Source organism: Phyllobates terribilis, unplaced genomic scaffold (assembly GCF_046119375.1).
Source record: "Phyllobates terribilis strain yellow unplaced genomic scaffold, ASM4611937v1 Scaffold_5__5_contigs__length_657084704, whole genome shotgun sequence".
Lineage (NCBI taxonomy): Eukaryota > Metazoa > Chordata > Amphibia > Anura > Dendrobatidae > Phyllobates > Phyllobates terribilis.
In genome coordinates this window covers 99,091,268-99,113,026 of record NW_027362765.1, presented here as the reverse complement: position 1 = coordinate 99,113,026, position 21,759 = coordinate 99,091,268, and the positions used below count along the sequence as shown (strand labels likewise).

The 21,759-nt window shown below is 45.3% G+C and overlaps 16 non-coding genes and 1 pseudogene across 16 annotated transcripts; all 17 read right to left on the bottom strand.

Moving 5' to 3' along the window:
- Positions 1 to 160: 160 nt before the first annotated feature.
- Positions 161 to 351, bottom strand: LOC141274160 (U2 spliceosomal RNA). The gene has a single exon (XR_012322449.1). It is a non-coding gene; the product is annotated as a U2 spliceosomal RNA (small nuclear RNA).
- A 1,115-nt stretch (positions 352 to 1,466) lies between these two features.
- Positions 1,467 to 1,657, bottom strand: LOC141274159 (U2 spliceosomal RNA). Its single transcript, XR_012322448.1, has one exon. It is a non-coding gene; the product is annotated as a U2 spliceosomal RNA (small nuclear RNA).
- A 1,115-nt stretch (positions 1,658 to 2,772) lies between these two features.
- Positions 2,773 to 2,963, bottom strand: LOC141274158 (U2 spliceosomal RNA). The gene has a single exon (XR_012322447.1). It is a non-coding gene; the product is annotated as a U2 spliceosomal RNA (small nuclear RNA).
- Positions 2,964 to 4,078: 1,115 nt separating this feature from the next.
- On the bottom strand, positions 4,079 to 4,269 carry LOC141274157 (U2 spliceosomal RNA). The gene has a single exon (XR_012322446.1). It is a non-coding gene; the product is annotated as a U2 spliceosomal RNA (small nuclear RNA).
- Positions 4,270 to 5,384: 1,115 nt separating this feature from the next.
- On the bottom strand, positions 5,385 to 5,575 carry LOC141149492 (U2 spliceosomal RNA). Its single transcript, XR_012245786.1, has one exon. It is a non-coding gene; the product is annotated as a U2 spliceosomal RNA (small nuclear RNA).
- A 1,115-nt stretch (positions 5,576 to 6,690) lies between these two features.
- On the bottom strand, positions 6,691 to 6,881 carry LOC141274155 (U2 spliceosomal RNA). Its single transcript, XR_012322444.1, has one exon. It is a non-coding gene; the product is annotated as a U2 spliceosomal RNA (small nuclear RNA).
- A 1,115-nt stretch (positions 6,882 to 7,996) lies between these two features.
- Positions 7,997 to 8,187, bottom strand: LOC141274154 (U2 spliceosomal RNA). Its single transcript, XR_012322443.1, has one exon. It is a non-coding gene; the product is annotated as a U2 spliceosomal RNA (small nuclear RNA).
- Positions 8,188 to 9,302: 1,115 nt separating this feature from the next.
- On the bottom strand, positions 9,303 to 9,493 carry LOC141274153 (U2 spliceosomal RNA). Its single transcript, XR_012322442.1, has one exon. It is a non-coding gene; the product is annotated as a U2 spliceosomal RNA (small nuclear RNA).
- Positions 9,494 to 10,608: 1,115 nt separating this feature from the next.
- Positions 10,609 to 10,799, bottom strand: LOC141274152 (U2 spliceosomal RNA). The gene has a single exon (XR_012322441.1). It is a non-coding gene; the product is annotated as a U2 spliceosomal RNA (small nuclear RNA).
- A 1,115-nt stretch (positions 10,800 to 11,914) lies between these two features.
- On the bottom strand, positions 11,915 to 12,105 carry LOC141274151 (U2 spliceosomal RNA). Its single transcript, XR_012322440.1, has one exon. It is a non-coding gene; the product is annotated as a U2 spliceosomal RNA (small nuclear RNA).
- A 1,115-nt stretch (positions 12,106 to 13,220) lies between these two features.
- LOC141150117 (U2 spliceosomal RNA) lies at positions 13,221 to 13,411 on the bottom strand. The gene has a single exon (XR_012246387.1). It is a non-coding gene; the product is annotated as a U2 spliceosomal RNA (small nuclear RNA).
- Positions 13,412 to 14,523: 1,112 nt separating this feature from the next.
- Positions 14,524 to 14,706, bottom strand: LOC141150622 (U2 spliceosomal RNA). Its single transcript, XR_012246772.1, has one exon. It is a non-coding gene; the product is annotated as a U2 spliceosomal RNA (small nuclear RNA).
- A 793-nt stretch (positions 14,707 to 15,499) lies between these two features.
- On the bottom strand, positions 15,500 to 15,591 carry LOC141151160 (U2 spliceosomal RNA; annotated as a pseudogene).
- Positions 15,592 to 16,706: 1,115 nt separating this feature from the next.
- Positions 16,707 to 16,897, bottom strand: LOC141149911 (U2 spliceosomal RNA). The gene has a single exon (XR_012246189.1). It is a non-coding gene; the product is annotated as a U2 spliceosomal RNA (small nuclear RNA).
- A 1,115-nt stretch (positions 16,898 to 18,012) lies between these two features.
- On the bottom strand, positions 18,013 to 18,203 carry LOC141274308 (U2 spliceosomal RNA). Its single transcript, XR_012322589.1, has one exon. It is a non-coding gene; the product is annotated as a U2 spliceosomal RNA (small nuclear RNA).
- Positions 18,204 to 19,317: 1,114 nt separating this feature from the next.
- Positions 19,318 to 19,508, bottom strand: LOC141149456 (U2 spliceosomal RNA). Its single transcript, XR_012245752.1, has one exon. It is a non-coding gene; the product is annotated as a U2 spliceosomal RNA (small nuclear RNA).
- Positions 19,509 to 20,623: 1,115 nt separating this feature from the next.
- Positions 20,624 to 20,814, bottom strand: LOC141274149 (U2 spliceosomal RNA). Its single transcript, XR_012322439.1, has one exon. It is a non-coding gene; the product is annotated as a U2 spliceosomal RNA (small nuclear RNA).
- Positions 20,815 to 21,759: the final 945 nt, after the last annotated feature.

Genomic DNA, 21,759 nt, shown 5'->3' with positions numbered 1-21,759 from the left:
AAATGAGCTTGTAATCTGGCTTCTGCAACTTTGAACATGAAAAATCCAATGAGGAGAAGAAAAGCAAAGCCAAAGAGTCCATCCCCAAATCCGACAAACAAGCAAAATGAACAAAAAACATTGAATTCAATTCTTTCTGATTTTAGAAACTGCATTAAAGAAGGGGTGCACCGGTCCTGGAGATACTGCAATACCAGGTCAATGCGTGGAGTGGACAGAGCAAGCTCTTTTTCCATCTCCCTGTTCTAAAAATCCATTTAATATATGGTCCCCAGATAGGGGACGTATCAGATATTAAACTGATAAGAACAGATACTACACTTGATCTTAGCCAAAAGGCCGAGAAGCGATAACCAGAATTGGTTTCAAACTACGGAGCCACCCAAGGATCCTGAAAAGTCCATTTGTGGAGATGAGCTCCTGGACTCCCGTTAAGAAGACATGTTGTCAACCTCTAGATCCCTTACATGCCTGCACTTTTCGGCTTGCTGCTGCTGCAATCCACGCGTTTTAGATCTGCATAACTCCACCTCTTTAAACACAGCACCTTCACCCCCTGCTGTTCCCACCTGCCTCAACACCGTTGGAAGGGAAGAGAACCAATTAAGGCGGGGGGTGGGGTGGAACGAGCAGCTGTCTACCCTTAGCAGGAGGGCTCCTGATTACATACCTCTCCTGCTGCTGCTGCTGCTGGCTGTCCAGCAGCAGACTGAAGGTGGCTGCTGCTGTGCACAGGTATATAAAGGCTCAGAGCCTATTATGACACGCGCAGCCAGCGTTCCATTGCCACATTCCATCTACTGCAGGCAGGATACCTGGCTGGCTGAATGTCGCTGAGAAGCTCACAGAGACCGCCATAAGCAACAGTTTAACAGAATGCCACAGACTAATCAACCAAACTTTTTGGGTTGGGTTCTCTTTTATAGTCTGCAGGCATTAAATGAAAGAAGTCAGTGTTCCAGCAGAAGGAGACAACGTTTCAGAAAAGGCATTGTAGCAAACCAAAAAAGAAATTTTAAGCGCAGCAGAGTAACCAGCGCACATACCTGTTAGCTCAGGTGAGTTTAAAAGGCTGCTGTTGATAACAAGGGCATTTGCTAAATAGATGGTGTGTGTGCAACAATATACTGAAAGGTCAATTATATTGTGCAGCTTATCTCACCACCTGTAGTTATTTAGGTGAAAGCTCCAAAATGCTTGCCTAATATGTCTGTTTATCCAAAAGGAAGTAAAAAGGGAGAGCTAGAAAGATAGCATTGCATCACATTACATGGCAATGCAATGCACAGTTGCTGAAGTTGAACCAAAATGAGCTTGTAATCTGGCTTCTGCAACTTTGAACATGAAAAATCCAATGAGGAGAAGAAAAGCAAAGCCAAAGAGTCCATCCCCAAATCCGACAAACAAGCAAAATGAACAAATAACATTGAATTCAATTCTTTCTGATTTTAGAAACTGCATTAAAGAAGGGGTGCACCGGTCCTGGAGATACTGCAATACCAGGTCAATGCGTGGAGTGGACAGAGCAAGCTCTTTTTCCATCTCCCTGTTCTAAAAATCCATTTAATATATGGTCCCCAGATAGGGGACGTATCAGATATTAAACTGATAAGAACAGATACTACACTTGATCTTAGCCAAAAGGCCGAGAAGCGATAACCAGAATTCGTTTCAAACTACGGAGCCACCCAAGGATCCTGAAAAGTCCATTTGTGGAGATGAGCTCCTGGACTCCCGTTAAGAAGACATGTTGTCAACCTCTAGATCCCTTACATGCCTGCACTTTTCGGCTTGCTGCTGCTGCAATCCACGCGTTTTAGATCTGCATAACTCCACCTCTTTAAACACAGCACCTTCACCCCCTGCTGTTCCCACCCGCCTCAACACCGTTGGAAGGGAGGAGAACCAATTAAGGCGGGGGGTGGGGTGGAACGAGCAGCTGTCTACCCTTAGCAGGAGGGCTCCTGATTACATACCTCTCCTGCTGCTGCTGCTGCTGGCTGTCCAGCAGCAGACTGAAGGTGGCTGCTGCTGTGCACAGGTATATAAAGGCTCAGAGCCTATTATGACACGCGCAGCCAGCGTTCCATTGCCACATTCCATCTACTGCAGGCAGGATACCTGGCTGGCTGAATGTCGCTGAGAAGCTCACAGAGACCGCCATAAGCAACAGTTTAACAGAATGCCACAGACTAATCAACCAAACTTTTTGGGTTGGGTTCTCTTTTATAGTCTGCAGGCATTAAATGAAAGAAGTCAGTGTTCCAGCAGAAGGAGACAACGTTTCAGAAAAGGCATTGTAGCAAACCAAAAAAGAAATTTTAAGCGCAGCAGAGTAACCAGCGCACATACCTGTTAGCTCAGGTGAGTTTAAAAGGCTGCTGTTGATAACAAGGGCATTTGCTAAATAGATGGTGTGTGTGCAACAATATACTGAAAGGTCAATTATATTGTGCAGCTTATCTCACCACCTGTAGTTATTTAGGTGAAAGCTCCAAAATGCTTGCCTAATATGTCTGTTTATCCAAAAGGAAGTAAAAAGGGAGAGCTAGAAAGATAGCATTGCATCACATTACATGGCAATGCAATGCACAGTTGCTGAAGTTGAACCAAAATGAGCTTGTAATCTGGCTTCTGCAACTTTGAACATGAAAAATCCAATGAGGAGAAGAAAAGCAAAGCCAAAGAGTCCATCCCCAAATCCGACAAACAAGCAAAATGAACAAAAAACATTGAATTCAATTCTTTCTGATTTTAGAAACTGCATTAAAGAAGGGGTGCACCGGTCCTGGAGATACTGCAATACCAGGTCAATGCGTGGAGTGGACAGAGCAAGCTCTTTTTCCATCTCCCTGTTCTAAAAATCCATTTAATATATGGTCCCCAGATAGGGGACGTATCAGATATTAAACTGATAAGAACAGATACTACACTTGATCTTAGCCAAAAGGCCGAGAAGCGATAACCAGAATTGGTTTCAAACTACGGAGCCACCCAAGGATCCTGAAAAGTCCATTTGTGGAGATGAGCTCCTGGACTCCCGTTAAGAAGACATGTTGTCAACCTCTAGATCCCTTACATGCCTGCACTTTTCGGCTTGCTGCTGCTGCAATCCACGCGTTTTAGATCTGCATAACTCCACCTCTTTAAACACAGCACCTTCACCCCCTGCTGTTCCCACCTGCCTCAACACCGTTGGAAGGGAAGAGAACCAATTAAGGCGGGGGGTGGGGTGGAACGAGCAGCTGTCTACCCTTAGCAGGAGGGCTCCTGATTACATACCTCTCCTGCTGCTGCTGCTGCTGGCTGTCCAGCAGCAGACTGAAGGTGGCTGCTGCTGTGCACAGGTATATAAAGGCTCAGAGCCTATTATGACACGCGCAGCCAGCGTTCCATTGCCACATTCCATCTACTGCAGGCAGGATACCTGGCTGGCTGAATGTCGCTGAGAAGCTCACAGAGACCGCCATAAGCAACAGTTTAACAGAATGCCACAGACTAATCAACCAAACTTTTTGGGTTGGGTTCTCTTTTATAGTCTGCAGGCATTAAATGAAAGAAGTCAGTGTTCCAGCAGAAGGAGACAACGTTTCAGAAAAGGCATTGTAGCAAACCAAAAAAGAAATTTTAAGCGCAGCAGAGTAACCAGCGCACATACCTGTTAGCTCAGGTGAGTTTAAAAGGCTGCTGTTGATAACAAGGGCATTTGCTAAATAGATGGTGTGTGTGCAACAATATACTGAAAGGTCAATTATATTGTGCAGCTTATCTCACCACCTGTAGTTATTTAGGTGAAAGCTCCAAAATGCTTGCCTAATATGTCTGTTTATCCAAAAGGAAGTAAAAAGGGAGAGCTAGAAAGATAGCATTGCATCACATTACATGGCAATGCAATGCACAGTTGCTGAAGTTGAACCAAAATGAGCTTGTAATCTGGCTTCTGCAACTTTGAACATGAAAAATCCAATGAGGAGAAGAAAAGCAAAGCCAAAGAGTCCATCCCCAAATCCGACAAACAAGCAAAATGAACAAATAACATTGAATTCAATTCTTTCTGATTTTAGAAACTGCATTAAAGAAGGGGTGCACCGGTCCTGGAGATACTGCAATACCAGGTCAATGCGTGGAGTGGACAGAGCAAGCTCTTTTTCCATCTCCCTGTTCTAAAAATCCATTTAATATATGGTCCCCAGATAGGGGACGTATCAGATATTAAACTGATAAGAACAGATACTACACTTGATCTTAGCCAAAAGGCCGAGAAGCGATAACCAGAATTCGTTTCAAACTACGGAGCCACCCAAGGATCCTGAAAAGTCCATTTGTGGAGATGAGCTCCTGGACTCCCGTTAAGAAGACATGTTGTCAACCTCTAGATCCCTTACATGCCTGCACTTTTCGGCTTGCTGCTGCTGCAATCCACGCGTTTTAGATCTGCATAACTCCACCTCTTTAAACACAGCACCTTCACCCCCTGCTGTTCCCACCCGCCTCAACACCGTTGGAAGGGAGGAGAACCAATTAAGGCGGGGGGTGGGGTGGAACGAGCAGCTGTCTACCCTTAGCAGGAGGGCTCCTGATTACATACCTCTCCTGCTGCTGCTGCTGCTGGCTGTCCAGCAGCAGACTGAAGGTGGCTGCTGCTGTGCACAGGTATATAAAGGCTCAGAGCCTATTATGACACGCGCAGCCAGCGTTCCATTGCCACATTCCATCTACTGCAGGCAGGATACCTGGCTGGCTGAATGTCGCTGAGAAGCTCACAGAGACCGCCATAAGCAACAGTTTAACAGAATGCCACAGACTAATCAACCAAACTTTTTGGGTTGGGTTCTCTTTTATAGTCTGCAGGCATTAAATGAAAGAAGTCAGTGTTCCAGCAGAAGGAGACAACGTTTCAGAAAAGGCATTGTAGCAAACCAAAAAAGAAATTTTAAGCGCAGCAGAGTAACCAGCGCACATACCTGTTAGCTCAGGTGAGTTTAAAAGGCTGCTGTTGATAACAAGGGCATTTGCTAAATAGATGGTGTGTGTGCAACAATATACTGAAAGGTCAATTATATTGTGCAGCTTATCTCACCACCTGTAGTTATTTAGGTGAAAGCTCCAAAATGCTTGCCTAATATGTCTGTTTATCCAAAAGGAAGTAAAAAGGGAGAGCTAGAAAGATAGCATTGCATCACATTACATGGCAATGCAATGCACAGTTGCTGAAGTTGAACCAAAATGAGCTTGTAATCTGGCTTCTGCAACTTTGAACATGAAAAATCCAATGAGGAGAAGAAAAGCAAAGCCAAAGAGTCCATCCCCAAATCCGACAAACAAGCAAAATGAAGAAAAAACATTGAATTCAATTCTTTCTGATTTTAGAAACTGCATTAAAGAAGGGGTGCACCGGTCCTGGAGATACTGCAATACCAGGTCAATGCGTGGAGTGGACAGAGCAAGCTCTTTTTCCATCTCCCTGTTCTAAAAATCCATTTAATATATGGTCCCCAGATAGGGGACGTATCAGATATTACACTGATAAGAACAGATACTACACTTGATCTTAGCCAAAAGGCCGAGAAGCGATAACCAGAATTGGTTTCAAACTACGGAGCCACCCAAGGATCCTGAAAAGTCCATTTGTGGAGATGAGCTCCTGGACTCCCGTTAAGAAGACATGTTGTCAACCTCTAGATCCCTTACATGCCTGCACTTTTCGGCTTGCTGCTGCTGCAATCCACGCGTTTTAGATCTGCATAACTCCACCTCTTTAAACACAGCACCTTCACCCCCTGCTGTTCCCACCCGCCTCAACACCGTTGGAAGGGAGGAGAACCAATTAAGGCGGGGGGTGGGGTGGAACGAGCAGCTGTCTACCCTTAGCAGGAGGGCTCCTGATTACATACCTCTCCTGCTGCTGCTGCTGCTGGCTGTCCAGCAGCAGACTGAAGGTGGCTGCTGCTGTGCACAGGTATATAAAGGCTCAGAGTCTATTATGACACGCGCAGCCAGCGTTCCATTGCCACATTCCATCTACTGCAGGCAGGATACCTGGCTGGCTGAATGTCGCTGAGAAGCTCACAGAGACCGCCATAAGCAACAGTTTAACAGAATGCCACAGACTAATCAACCAAACTTTTTGGGTTGGGTTCTCTTTTATAGTCTGCAGGCATTAAATGAAAGAAGTCAGTGTTCCAGCAGAAGGAGACAACGTTTCAGAAAAGGCATTGTAGCAAACCAAAAAAGAAATTTTAAGCGCAGCAGAGTAACCAGCGCACATACCTGTTAGCTCAGGTGAGTTTAAAAGGCTGCTGTTGATAACAAGGGCATTTGCTAAATAGATGGTGTGTGTGCAACAATATACTGAAAGGTCAATTATATTGTGCAGCTTATCTCACCACCTGTAGTTATTTAGGTGAAAGCTCCAAAATGCTTGCCTAATATGTCTGTTTATCCAAAAGGAAGTAAAAAGGGAGAGCTAGAAAGATAGCATTGCATCACATTACATGGCAATGCAATGCACAGTTGCTGAAGTTGAACCAAAATGAGCTTGTAATCTGGCTTCTGCAACTTTGAACATGAAAAATCCAATGAGGAGAAGAAAAGCAAAGCCAAAGAGTCCATCCCCAAATCCGACAAACAAGCAAAATGAACAAAAAACATTGAATTCAATTCTTTCTGATTTTAGAAACTGCATTAAAGAAGGGGTGCACCGGTCCTGGAGATACTGCAATACCAGGTCAATGCGTGGAGTGGACAGAGCAAGCTCTTTTTCCATCTCCCTGTTCTAAAAATCCATTTAATATATGGTCCCCAGATAGGGGACGTATCAGATATTAAACTGATAAGAACAGATACTACACTTGATCTTAGCCAAAAGGCCGAGAAGCGATAACCAGAATTGGTTTCAAACTACGGAGCCACCCAAGGATCCTGAAAAGTCCATTTGTGGAGATGAGCTCCTGGACTCCCGTTAAGAAGACATGTTGTCAACCTCTAGATCCCTTACATGCCTGCACTTTTCGGCTTGCTGCTGCTGCAATCCACGCGTTTTAGATCTGCATAACTCCACCTCTTTAAACACAGCACCTTCACCCCCTGCTGTTCCCACCCGCCTCAACACCGTTGGAAGGGAGGAGAACCAATTAAGGCGGGGGGTGGGGTGGAACGAGCAGCTGTCTACCCTTAGCAGGAGGGCTCCTGATTACATACCTCTCCTGCTGCTGCTGCTGCTGGCTGTCCAGCAGCAGACTGAAGGTGGCTGCTGCTGTGCACAGGTATATAAAGGCTCAGAGCCTATTATGACACGCGCAGCCAGCGTTCCATTGCCACATTCCATCTACTGCAGGCAGGATACCTGGCTGGCTGAATGTCGCTGAGAAGCTCACAGAGACCGCCATAAGCAACAGTTTAACAGAATGCCACAGACTAATCAACCAAACTTTTTGGGTTGGGTTCTCTTTTATAGTCTGCAGGCATTAAATGAAAGAAGTCAGTGTTCCAGCAGAAGGAGACAACGTTTCAGAAAAGGCATTGTAGCAAACCAAAAAAGAAATTTTAAGCGCAGCAGAGTAACCAGCGCACATACCTGTTAGCTCAGGTGAGTTTAAAAGGCTGCTGTTGATAACAAGGGCATTTGCTAAATAGATGGTGTGTGTGCAACAATATACTGAAAGGTCAATTATATTGTGCAGCTTATCTCACCACCTGTAGTTATTTAGGTGAAAGCTCCAAAATGCTTGCCTAATATGTCTGTTTATCCAAAAGGAAGTAAAAAGGGAGAGCTAGAAAGATAGCATTGCATCACATTACATGGCAATGCAATGCACAGTTGCTGAAGTTGAACCAAAATGAGCTTGTAATCTGGCTTCTGCAACTTTGAACATGAAAAATCCAATGAGGAGAAGAAAAGCAAAGCCAAAGAGTCCATCCCCAAATCCGACAAACAAGCAAAATGAACAAAAAACATTGAATTCAATTCTTTCTGATTTTAGAAACTGCATTAAAGAAGGGGTGCACCGGTCCTGGAGATACTGCAATACCAGGTCAATGCGTGGAGTGGACAGAGCAAGCTCTTTTTCCATCTCCCTGTTCTAAAAATCCATTTAATATATGGTCCCCAGATAGGGGACGTATCAGATATTAAACTGATAAGAACAGATACTACACTTGATCTTAGCCAAAAGGCCGAGAAGCGATAACCAGAATTGGTTTCAAACTACGGAGCCACCCAAGGATCCTGAAAAGTCCATTTGTGGAGATGAGCTCCTGGACTCCCGTTAAGAAGACATGTTGTCAACCTCTAGATCCCTTACATGCCTGCACTTTTCGGCTTGCTGCTGCTGCAATCCACGCGTTTTAGATCTGCATAACTCCACCTCTTTAAACACAGCACCTTCACCCCCTGCTGTTCCCACCCGCCTCAACACCGTTGGAAGGGAGGAGAACCAATTAAGGCGGGGGGTGGGGTGGAACGAGCAGCTGTCTACCCTTAGCAGGAGGGCTCCTGATTACATACCTCTCCTGCTGCTGCTGCTGCTGGCTGTCCAGCAGCAGACTGAAGGTGGCTGCTGCTGTGCACAGGTATATAAAGGCTCAGAGCCTATTATGACACGCGCAGCCAGCGTTCCATTGCCACATTCCATCTACTGCAGGCAGGATACCTGGCTGGCTGAATGTCGCTGAGAAGCTCACAGAGACCGCCATAAGCAACAGTTTAACAGAATGCCACAGACTAATCAACCAAACTTTTTGGGTTGGGTTCTCTTTTATAGTCTGCAGGCATTAAATGAAAGAAGTCAGTGTTCCAGCAGAAGGAGACAACGTTTCAGAAAAGGCATTGTAGCAAACCAAAAAAGAAATTTTAAGCGCAGCAGAGTAACCAGCGCACATACCTGTTAGCTCAGGTGAGTTTAAAAGGCTGCTGTTGATAACAAGGGCATTTGCTAAATAGATGGTGTGTGTGCAACAATATACTGAAAGGTCAATTATATTGTGCAGCTTATCTCACCACCTGTAGTTATTTAGGTGAAAGCTCCAAAATGCTTGCCTAATATGTCTGTTTATCCAAAAGGAAGTAAAAAGGGAGAGCTAGAAAGATAGCATTGCATCACATTACATGGCAATGCAATGCACAGTTGCTGAAGTTGAACCAAAATGAGCTTGTAATCTGGCTTCTGCAACTTTGAACATGAAAAATCCAATGAGGAGAAGAAAAGCAAAGCCAAAGAGTCCATCCCCAAATCCGACAAACAAGCAAAATGAACAAAAAACATTGAATTCAATTCTTTCTGATTTTAGAAACTGCATTAAAGAAGGGGTGCACCGGTCCTGGAGATACTGCAATACCAGGTCAATGCGTGGAGTGGACAGAGCAAGCTCTTTTTCCATCTCCCTGTTCTAAAAATCCATTTAATATATGGTCCCCAGATAGGGGACGTATCAGATATTAAACTGATAAGAACAGATACTACACTTGATCTTAGCCAAAAGGCCGAGAAGCGATAACCAGAATTGGTTTCAAACTACGGAGCCACCCAAGGATCCTGAAAAGTCCATTTGTGGAGATGAGCTCCTGGACTCCCGTTAAGAAGACATGTTGTCAACCTCTAGATCCCTTACATGCCTGCACTTTTCGGCTTGCTGCTGCTGCAATCCACGCGTTTTAGATCTGCATAACTCCACCTCTTTAAACACAGCACCTTCACCCCCTGCTGTTCCCACCCGCCTCAACACCGTTGGAAGGGAGGAGAACCAATTAAGGCGGGGGGTGGGGTGGAACGAGCAGCTGTCTACCCTTAGCAGGAGGGCTCCTGATTACATACCTCTCCTGCTGCTGCTGCTGCTGGCTGTCCAGCAGCAGACTGAAGGTGGCTGCTGCTGTGCACAGGTATATAAAGGCTCAGAGCCTATTATGACACGCGCAGCCAGCGTTCCATTGCCACATTCCATCTACTGCAGGCAGGATACCTGGCTGGCTGAATGTCGCTGAGAAGCTCACAGAGACCGCCATAAGCAACAGTTTAACAGAATGCCACAGACTAATCAACCAAACTTTTTGGGTTGGGTTCTCTTTTATAGTCTGCAGGCATTAAATGAAAGAAGTCAGTGTTCCAGCAGAAGGAGACAACGTTTCAGAAAAGGCATTGTAGCAAACCAAAAAAGAAATTTTAAACGCAGCAGAGTAACCAGCGCACATACCTGTTAGCTCAGGTGAGTTTAAAAGGCTGCTGTTGATAACAAGGGCATTTGCTAAATAGATGGTGTGTGTGCAACAATATACTGAAAGGTCAATTATATTGTGCAGCTTATCTCACCACCTGTAGTTATTTAGGTGAAAGCTCCAAAATGCTTGCCTAATATGTCTGTTTATCCAAAAGGAAGTAAAAAGGGAGAGCTAGAAAGATAGCATTGCATCACATTACATGGCAATGCAATGCACAGTTGCTGAAGTTGAACCAAAATGAGCTTGTAATCTGGCTTCTGCAACTTTGAACATGAAAAATCCAATGAGGAGAAGAAAAGCAAAGCCAAAGAGTCCATCCCCAAATCCGACAAACAAGCAAAATGAACAAAAAACATTGAATTCAATTCTTTCTGATTTTAGAAACTGCATTAAAGAAGGGGTGCACCGGTCCTGGAGATACTGCAATACCAGGTCAATGCGTGGAGTGGACAGAGCAAGCTCTTTTTCCATCTCCCTGTTCTAAAAATCCATTTAATATATGGTCCCCAGATAGGGGACGTATCAGATATTAAACTGATAAGAACAGATACTACACTTGATCTTAGCCAAAAGGCCGAGAAGCGATAACCAGAATTGGTTTCAAACTACGGAGCCACCCAAGGATCCTGAAAAGTCCATTTGTGGAGATGAGCTCCTGGACTCCCGTTAAGAAGACATGTTGTCAACCTCTAGATCCCTTACATGCCTGCACTTTTCGGCTTGCTGCTGCTGCAATCCACGCGTTTTAGATCTGCATAACTCCACCTCTTTAAACACAGCACCTTCACCCCCTGCTGTTCCCACCCGCCTCAACACCGTTGGAAGGGAGGAGAACCAATTAAGGCGGGGGGTGGGGTGGAACGAGCAGCTGTCTACCCTTAGCAGGAGGGCTCCTGATTACATACCTCTCCTGCTGCTGCTGCTGCTGGCTGTCCAGCAGCAGACTGAAGGTGGCTGCTGCTGTGCACAGGTATATAAAGGCTCAGAGCCTATTATGACACGCGCAGCCAGCGTTCCATTGCCACATTCCATCTACTGCAGGCAGGATACCTGGCTGGCTGAATGTCGCTGAGAAGCTCACAGAGACCGCAATAAGCAACAGTTTAACAGAATGCCACAGACTAATCAACCAAACTTTTTGGGTTGGGTTCTCTTTTATAGTCTGCAGGCATTAAATGAAAGAAGTCAGTGTTCCAGCAGAAGGAGACAACGTTTCAGAAAAGGCATTGTAGCAAACCAAAAAAGAAATTTTAAGCGCAGCAGAGTAACCAGCGCACATACCTGTTAGCTCAGGTGAGTTTAAAAGGCTGCTGTTGATAACAAGGGCATTTGCTAAATAGATGGTGTGTGTGCAACAATATACTGAAAGGTCAATTATATTGTGCAGCTTATCTCACCACCTGTAGTTATTTAGGTGAAAGCTCCAAAATGCCTTCCTAATATGTCTGTTTATCCAAAAGGAAGTAAAAAGGGAGAGCTAGAAAGATAGCATTGCATCACATTACATGGCAATGCAATGCACAGTTGCTGAAGTTGAACCAAAATGAGCTTGTAATCTGGCTTCTGCAACTTTGAACATGAAAAATCCAATGAGGAGAAGAAAAGCAAAGCCAAAGAGTCCATCCCCAAATCCGACAAACAAGCAAAATGAAGAAAAAACATTGAATTCAATTCTTTCTGATTTTAGAAACTGCATTAAAGAAGGGGTGCACCGGTCCTGGAGATACTGCAATACCAGGTCAATGCGTGGAGTGGACAGAGCAAGCTCTTTTTCCATCTCCCTGTTCTAAAAATCCATTTAATATATGGTCCCCAGATAGGGGACGTATCAGATATTAAACTGATAAGAACAGATACTACACTTGATCTTAGCCAAAAGGCCGAGAAGCGATAACCAGAATTGGTTTCAAACTACGGAGCCACCCAAGGATCCTGAAAAGTCCATTTGTGGAGATGAGCTCCTGGACTCCCGTTAAGAAGACATGTTGTCAACCTCTAGATCCCTTACATGCCTGCACTTTTCGGCTTGCTGCTGCTGCAATCCACGCGTTTTAGATCTGCATAACTCCACCTCTTTAAACACAGCACCTTCACCCCCTGCTGTTCCCACCCGCCTCAACACCGTTGGAAGGGAGGAGAACCAATTAAGGCGGGGGGTGGGGTGGAACGAGCAGCTGTCTACCCTTAGCAGGAGGGCTCCTGATTACATACCTCTCCTGCTGCTGCTGCTGCTGGCTGTCCAGCAGCAGACTGAAGGTGGCTGCTGCTGTGCACAGGTATATAAAGGCTCAGAGCCTATTATGACACGCGCAGCCAGCGTTCCATTGCCACATTCCATCTACTGCAGGCAGGATACCTGGCTGGCTGAATGTCGCTGAGAAGCTCACAGAGACCGCCATAAGCAACAGTTTAACAGAATGCCACAGACTAATCAACCAAACTTTTTGGGTTGGGTTCTCTTTTATAGTCTGCAGGCATTAAATGAAAGAAGTCAGTGTTCCAGCAGAAGGAGACAACGTTTCAGAAAAGGCATTGTAGCAAACCAAAAAAGAAATTTTAAGCGCAGCAGAGTAACCAGCGCACATACCTGTTAGCTCAGGTGAGTTTAAAAGGCTGCTGTTGATAACAAGGGCATTTGCTAAATAGATGGTGTGTGTGCAATAATATACTGAAAGGTCAATTATATTGTGCAGCTTATCTCACCACCTGTAGTTATTTAGGTGAAAGCTCCAAAATGCTTGCCTAATATGTCTGTTTATCCAAAAGGAAGTAAAAAGGGAGAGCTAGAAAGATAGCATTGTATCACATTACATGGCAATGCAATGCACAGTTGCTGAAGTTGAACCAAAATGAGCTTGTAATCTGGCTTCTGCAACTTTGAACATGAAAAATCCAATGAGGAGAAGAAAAGCAAAGCCAAAGAGTCCATCCCCAAATCCGACAAACAAGCAAAATGAACAAAAAACATTGAATTCAATTCTTTCTGATTTTAGAAACTGCATTAAAGAAGGGGTGCACCGGTCCTGGAGATACTGCAATACCAGGTCAATGCGTGCAGTGGACAGAGCAAGCTCTTTTTCCATCTCCCTGTTCTAAAAATCCATTTAATATATGGTCCCCAGATAGGGGACGTATCAGATATTAAACTGATAAGAACGGATACTACACTTGATCTTAGCCAAAAGGCCGAGAAGCGATAACCAGAATTGGTTTCAAACTACGGAGCCACCCAAGGATCCTGAAAAGTCCATTTGTGGAGATGAGCTCCTGGACTCCCGTTAAGAAGACATGTTGTCAACCTCTAGATCCCTTACATGCCTGCACTTTTCGGCTTGCTGCTGCTGCAATCCACGCGTTTTAGATCTGCATAACTCTACCTCTTTAAACACAGCACCTTCACCCCCTGCTGTTCCCACCCGCCTCAACACCGTTGGAAGGGAGGAGAACCAATTAAGGCGGGGGGTGGGGTGGAACGAGCAGCTGTCTACCCTTAGCAGGAGGGCTCCTGATTACATACCTCTCCTGCTGCTGCTGCTGGCTGTCCAGCAGCAGACTGAAGGTGGCTGCTGCTGTGCACAGGTATATAAAGGCTCAGAGCCTATTATGACACGCGCAGCCAGCGTTCCATTGCCACATTCCATCTACTGCAGGCAGGATACCTGGCTGGCTGAATGTCGCTGAGAAGCTCACAGAGACCGCCATAAGCAACAGTTTAACAGAATGCCACAGACTAATCAACCAAACTTTTTGGGTTGGGTTCTCTTTTATAGTCTGCAGGCATTAAATGAAAGAAGTCAGTGTTCCAGCAGAAGGAGACAACGTTTCAGAAAAGGCATTGTAGCAAACCAAAAAAGAAATTTTAAGCGCAGCAGAGTAACCAGCGCACATACCTGTTAGCTCAGGTGAGTTTAAAAGGCTGCTGTTGATAACAAGGGCATTTGCTAAATAGATGGTGTGTGTGCAACAATATACTGAAAGGTCAATTATATTGTGCAGCTTATCTCACCACCTGTAGTTATTTAGGTGAAAGCTCCAAAATGCTTGCCTAATATGTCTGTTTATCCAAAAGGAAGTAAAAAGGGAGAGCTAGAAAGATAGCATTGCATCACATTACATGGCAATGCAATGCACAGTTGCTGAAGTTGAACCAAAATGAGCTTGTAATCTGGCTTCTGCAACTTTGAACATGAAAAATCCAATGAGGAGAAGAAAAGCAAAGCCAAAGAGTCCATCCCCAAATCCGACAAACAAGCAAAATGAACAAAAAACATTGAATTCAATTCTTTCTGATTTTAGAAACTGCATTAAAGAAGGGGTGCACCGGTCCTGGAGATACTGCAATACCAGGTCAATGCGTGGAGTGGACAGAGCAAGCTCTTTTTCCATCTCCCTGTTCTAAAAATCCATTTAATATATGGTCCCCAGATAGGGGACGTATCAGATATTAAACTGATAAGAACAGATTTTTTTTTTTTTTTTATCGAAAGCCCGAATTCGTGTACAAAACCCGAGTGCGCTTAAAAAAGTGACAAGTGCCACAAAAATGTGCACTAGGATGCTGGTCTTCTTGAAACCCTCTCCAAAAGGAGAAGGGTCCCCCAAACCATTCCCCGTCCCTCCGAGCCAAAAGGCCACAGCGAGGAACAGGGACAAAAAGCCACCTCCAGCCGAAGCCAGAGGCGACCCAATCTTACCCCCAGCACCTGCCCGAGTTCTCACCCGAGCAAGGCACTGGGAGCCAAAGACTGTGCTCCCCTCCCGGAAGAGGGGAGCCAACAACGCTCTCCTCCCGAAAGAGGAGAGCCAGGGGGGTTCAGGGGGGAGCGGAACCTGATGGCCACACACTCCCCCCCTAGACCTGCCAAGAGAGGAACCCGTAAGGGAACCGCATCCCGACAAAATCCTAGTAGGACGTGACACACGTGAATAAGTGGACACACAGTGACAAAGAAATTAAATAAATAGTGAAGGTTTCACAGTATAATACTGCCCGGACCTTCGACCGGGAATTGAAAAATTCCCCATCCTAAGGCCAGAAGGCCCGGAATAAGGGTGTGTGCGAAGAAAGAAAATTTGAAGTGCTTGTGCAAATGTGCCATAAACTCAAGTGGGGTTCCCAATCCCAGTGAGTTAAGGCACCCCAGGGTCACCACTCCTGGGGCACTTCACACTTCGGGCTTTCGATCTTCCCCGGCCCAATGGCGTCGATCCTGGGGGGCCATGCTTTCCACCAGATGACTATATTAGCCACCTGGCGTACTAACAAGCGCCTAAACCCCAGTGTGCATAATGTATCAATCTACTAGGGCGGCCAACATCCAAAACCGCCTTTTCAAAAGATACTACACTTGATCTTAGCCAAAAGGCCGAGAAGCGATAACCAGAATTGGTTTCAAACTACGGAGCCACCCAAGGATCCTGAAAAGTCCATTTGTGGAGATGAGCTCCTGGACTCCCGTTAAGAAGACATGTTGTCAACCTCTAGATCCCTTACATGCCTGCACTTTTCGGCTTGCTGCTGCTGCAATCCACGCGTTTTAGATCTGCATAACTCCACCTCTTTAAACACAGCACCTTCACCCCCTGCTGTTCCCACCCGCCTCAACACCGTTGGAAGGGAGGAGAACCAATTAAGGCGGGGGGTGGGGTGGAACGAGCAGCTGTCTACCCTTAGCAGGAGGGCTCCTGATTACATACCTCTCCTGCTGCTGCTGCTGCTGGCTGTCCAGCAGCAGACTGAAGGTGGCTGCTGCTGTGCACAGGTATATAAAGGCTCAGAGCCTATTATGACACGCGCAGCCAGCGTTCCATTGCCACATTCCATCTACTGCAGGCAGGATACCTGGCTGGCTGAATGTCGCTGAGAAGCTCACAGAGACCGCCATAAGCAACAGTTTAACAGAATGCCACAGACTAATCAACCAAACTTTTTGGGTTGGGTTCTCTTTTATAGTCTGCAGGCATTAAATGAAAGAAGTCAGTGTTCCAGCAGAAGGAGACAACGTTTCAGAAAAGGCATTGTAGCAAACCAAAAAAGAAATTTTAAGCGCAGCAGAGTAACCAGCGCACATACCTGTTAGCTCAGGTGAGTTTAAAAGGCTGCTGTTGATAACAAGGGCATTTGCTAAATAGATGGTGTGTGTGCAACAATATACTGAAAGGTCAATTATATTGTGCAGCTTATCTCACCACCTGTAGTTATTTAGGTGAAAGCTCCAAAATGCTTGCCTAATATGTCTGTTTATCCAAAAGGAAGTAAAAAGGGAGAGCTAGAAAGATAGCATTGCATCACATTACATGGCAATGCAATGCACAGTTGCTGAAGTTGAACCAAAATGAGCTTGTAATCTGGCTTCTGCAACTTTGAACATGAAAAATCCAATGAGGAGAAGAAAAGCAAAGCCAAAGAGTCCATCCCCAAATCCGACAAACAAGCAAAATGAACAAAAAACATTGAATTCAATTCTTTCTGATTTTAGAAACTGCATTAAAGAAGGGGTGCAGCGGTCCTGGAGATACTGCAATACCAGGTCAATGCGTGGAGTGGACAGAGCAAGCTCTTTTTCCATCTCCCTGTTCTAAAAATCCATTTAATATATGGTCCCCAGATAGGGGACGTATCAGATATTAAACTGATAAGAACAGATACTACACTTGATCTTAGCCAAAAGGCCGAGAAGCGATAACCAGAATTGGTTTCAAACTACGGAGCCACCCAAGGATCCTGAAAAGTCCATTTGTGGAGATGAGCTCCTGGACTCCCGTTAAGAAGACATGTTGTCAACCTCTAGATCCCTTACATGCCTGCACTTTTCGGCTTGCTGCTGCTGCAATCCACGCGTTTTAGATCTGCATAACTCCACCTCTTTAAACACAGCACCTTCACCCCCTGCTGTTCCCACCCGCCTCAACACCGTTGGAAGGGAGGAGAACCAATTAAGGCGGGGGGTGGGGTGGAACGAGCAGCTGTCTACCCTTAGCAGGAGGGCTCCTGATTACATACCTCTCCTGCTGCTGCTGCTGCTGGCTGTCCAGCAGCAGACTGAAGGTGGCTGCTGCTGTGCACAGGTATATAAAGGCTCATAGCCTATTATGACACGCGCAGCCAGCGTTCCATTGCCACATTCCATCTACTGCAGGCAGGATACCTGGCTGGCTGAATGTCACTGAGAAGCTCACAGAGACCGCCATAAGCAACAGTTTAACAGAATGCCACAGACTAATCAACCAATCTTTTTGGGTTGGGTTCTCTTTTATAGTCTGCAGGCATTAAATGAAAGAAGTCAGTGTTCCAGCAGAAGGAGACAACATTTCAGAAAAGGCATTGTAGCAAACCAAAAAAGAAATTTTAAGCGCAGCAGAGTAACCAGCGCACATACCTGTTAGCTCAGGTGAGTTTAAAAGGCTGCTGTTGATAACAAGGGCATTTGCTAAATAGATGGTGTGTGTGCAACAATATACTGAAAGGTCAATTATATTGTGCAGCTTATCTCACCACCTGTAGTTATTTAGGTGAAAGCTCCAAAATGCTTGCCTAATATGTCTGTTTATCCAAAAGGAAGTAAAAAGGGAGAGCTAGAAAGATAGCATTGCATCACATTACATGGCAATGCAATGCACAGTTGCTGAAGTTGAACCAAAATGAGCTTGTAATCTGGCTTCTGCAACTTTGAACATGAAAAATCCAATGAGGAGAAGAAAAGCAAAGCCAAAGAGTCCATCCCAAAATCCGACAAACAAGCAAAATGAAGAAAAAACATTGAATTCAATTCTTTCTGATTTTAGAAACTGCATTAAAGAAGGGGTGCACCGGTCCTGGAGATACTGCAATACCAGGTCAATGCGTGGAGTGGACAGAGCAAGCTCTTTTTCCATCTCCTTGTTCTAAAAATCCATTTAATATATGGTCCCCAGATAGGGGACGTATCAGATATTAAACTGATAAGAACAGATACTACACTTGATCTTAGCCAAAAGGCCGAGAAGCGATAACCAGAATTGGTTTCAAACTACGGAGCCACCCAAGGATCCTGAAAAGTCCATTTGTGGAGATGAGCTCCTGGACTCCCGTTAAGAAGACATGTTGTCAACCTCTAGATCCCTTACATGCCTGCACTTTTCGGCTTGCTGCTGCTGCAATCCACGCGTTTTAGATCTGCATAACTCCACCTCTTTAAACACAGCACCTTCACCCCCTGCTGTTCCCACCCGCCTCAACACCGTTGGAAGGGAGGAGAACCAATTAAGGCGGGGGTGGGGTGGAACGAGCAGCTGTCTACCCTTAGCAGCAGGGCTCCTGATTACATACCTCTCCTGCTGCTGCTGCTGCTGGCTGTCCAGCAGCAGACTGAAGGTGGCTGCTGCTGTGCACAGGTATATAAAGGCTCAGAGCCTATTATGACACGCGCAGCCAGCGTTCCATTGCCACATTCCATCTACTGCAGGCAGGATACCTGGCTGGCTGAATGTCGCTGAGAAGCTCACAGAGACCGCCATAAGCAACAGTTTAACAGAATGCCACAGACTAATCAACCAAACTTTTTGGGTTGGGTTCTCTTTTATAGTCTGCAGGCATTAAATGAAAGAAGTCAGTGTTCCAGCAGATGGAGACAACGTTTCAGAAAAGGCATTGTAGCAAACCAAAAAAGAAATTTTAAGCGCAGCAGAGTAACCAGCGCACATACCTGTTAGCTCAGGTGAGTTTAAAAGGCTGCTGTTGATAACAAGGGCATTTGCTAAATAGATGGTGTGTGTGCAACAATATACTGAAAGGTCAATTATATTGTGCAGCTTATCTCACCACCTGTAGTTATTTAGGTGAAAGCTCCAAAATGCTTGCCTAATATGTCTGTTTATCCAAAAGGAAGTAAAAAGGGAGAGCTAGAAAGATAGCATTGCATCACATTACATGGCAATGCAATGCACAGTTGCTGAAGTTGAACCAAAATGAGCTTGTAATCTGGCTTCTGCAACTTTGAACATGAAAAATCCAATGAGGAGAAGAAAAGCAAAGCCAAAGAGTCCATCCCCAAATCCGACAAACAAGCAAAATGAACAAAAAACATTGAATTCAATTCTTTCTGATTTTAGAAACTGCATTAAAGAAGGGGTGCACCGGTCCTGGAGATACTGCAATACCAGGTCAATGCATGGAGTGGACAGAGCAAGCTCTTTTTCCATCTCCCTGTTCTAAAAATCCATTTAATATATGGTCCCCAGATAGGGGACGTATCAGATATTAAACTGATAAGAACAGATACTACACTTGATCTTAGCCAAAAGGCCGAGAAGCGATAACCAGAATTGGTTTCAAACTACGGAGCCACCCAAGGATCCTGAAAAGTCCATTTGTGGAGATGAGCTCCTGGACTCCCGTTAAGAAGACATGTTGTCAACCTCTAGATCCCTTACATGCCTGCACTTTTCGGCTTGCTGCTGCTGCAATCCACGCGTTTTAGATCTGCATAACTCCACCTCTTTAAACACAGCACCTTCACCCCCTGCTGTTCCCACCCGCCTCAACACCGTTGGAAGGGAGGAGAACCAATTAAGGCGGGGGGTGGGGTGGAACGAGCAGCTGTCTACCCTTAGCAGGAGGGCTCCTGATTACATACCTCTCCTGCTGCTGCTGCTGCTGGCTGTCCAGCAGCAGACTGAAGGTGGCTGCTGCTGTGCACAGGTATATAAAGGCTCAGAGCCTATTATGACACGCGCAGCCAGCGTTCCATTGCCACATTCCATCTACTGCAGGCAGGATACCTGGCTGGCTGAATGTCGCTGAGAAGCTCACAGAGACCGCCATAAGCAACAGTTTAACAGAATGCCACAGACTAATCAACCAAACTTTTTGGGTTGGGTTCTCTTTTATAGTCTGCAGGCATTAAATGAAAGAAGTCAGTGTTCCAGCAGAAGGAGACAACGTTTCAGAAAAGGCATTGTAGCAAACCAAAAAAGAAATTTTAAGCGCAGCAGAGTAACCAGCGCACATACCTGTTAGCTCAGGTGAGTTTAAAAGGCTGCTGTTGATAACAAGGGCATTTGCTAAATAGATGGTGTGTGTGCAACAATATACTGAAAGGTCAATTATATTGTGCAGCTTATCTCACCACCTGTAGTTATTTAGGTGAAAGCTCCAAAATGCTTGCCTAATATGTCTGTTTATCCAAAAGGAAGTAAAAAGCGAGAGCTAGAAAGATAGCATTGCATCACATTACATGGCAATGCAATGCACAGTTGCTGAAGTTGAACCAAAATGAGCTTGTAATCTGGCTTCTGCAACTTTGAACATGAAAAATCCAATGAGGAGAAGAAAAGCAAAGCCAAAGAGTCCATCCCCAAATCCGACAAACAAGCAAAATGAACAAAAAACATTGAATTCAATTCTTTCTGATTTTAGAAACTGCATTAAAGAAGGGGTGCACCGGTCCTGGAGATACTGCAATACCAGGTCAATGCGTGGAGTGGACAGAGCAAGCTCTTTTTCCATCTCCCTGTTCTAAAAATCCATTTAATATATGGTCCCCAGATAGGGGACGTATCAGATATTAAACTGATAAGAACAGATACTACACTTGATCTTAGCCAAAAGGCCGAGAAGCGATAACCAGAATTGGTTTCAAACTACGGAGCCACCCAAGGATCCTGAAAAGTCCATTTGTGGAGATGAGCTCCTGGACTCCCGTTAAGAAGACATGTTGTCAACCTCTAGATCCCTTACATGCCTGCACTTTTCGGCTTGCTGCTGCTGCAATCCACGCGTTTTAGATCTGCATAACTCCACCTCTTTAAACACAGCACCTTCACCCCCTGCTGTTCCCACCCGCCTCAACACCGTTGGAAGGGAGGAGAACCAATTAAGGCGGGGGGTGGGGTGGAACGAGCAGCTGTCTACCCTTAGCAGGAGGGCTCCTGATTACATACCTCTCCTGCTGCTGCTGCTGCTGGCTGTCCAGCAGCAGATTGAAGGGGGCTGCTGCTGTGCACAGGTATATAAAGGCTCAGAGCCTATTATGACACGCGCAGCCAGCGTTCCATTGCCACATTCCATCTACTGCAGGCAGGATACCTGGCTGGCTGAATGTCGCTGAGAAGCTCACAGAGACCGCCATAAGCAACAGTTTAACAGAATGCCACAGACTAATCAACCAAACTTTTTGGGTTGGGTTCTCTTTTATAGTCTGCAGGCATTAAATGAAAGAAGTCAGTGTTCCAGCAGAAGGAGACAACGTTTCAGAAAAGGCATTGTAGCAAACCAAAAAAGAAATTTTAAGCGCAGCAGAGTAACCAGCGCACATACCTGTTAGCTCAGGTGAGTTTAAAAGGCTGCTGTTGATAACAAGGGCATTTGCTAAATAGATGGTGTGTGTGCAACAATATACTGAAAGGTCAATTATATTGTGCAGCTTATCTCACCACCTGTAGTTATTTAGGTGAAAGCTCCAAAATGCTTGCCTAATATGTCTGTTTATCCAAAAGGAAGTAAAAAGGGAGAGCTAGAAAGATAGCATTGCATCACATTACATGGCAATGCAATGCACAGTTGCTGA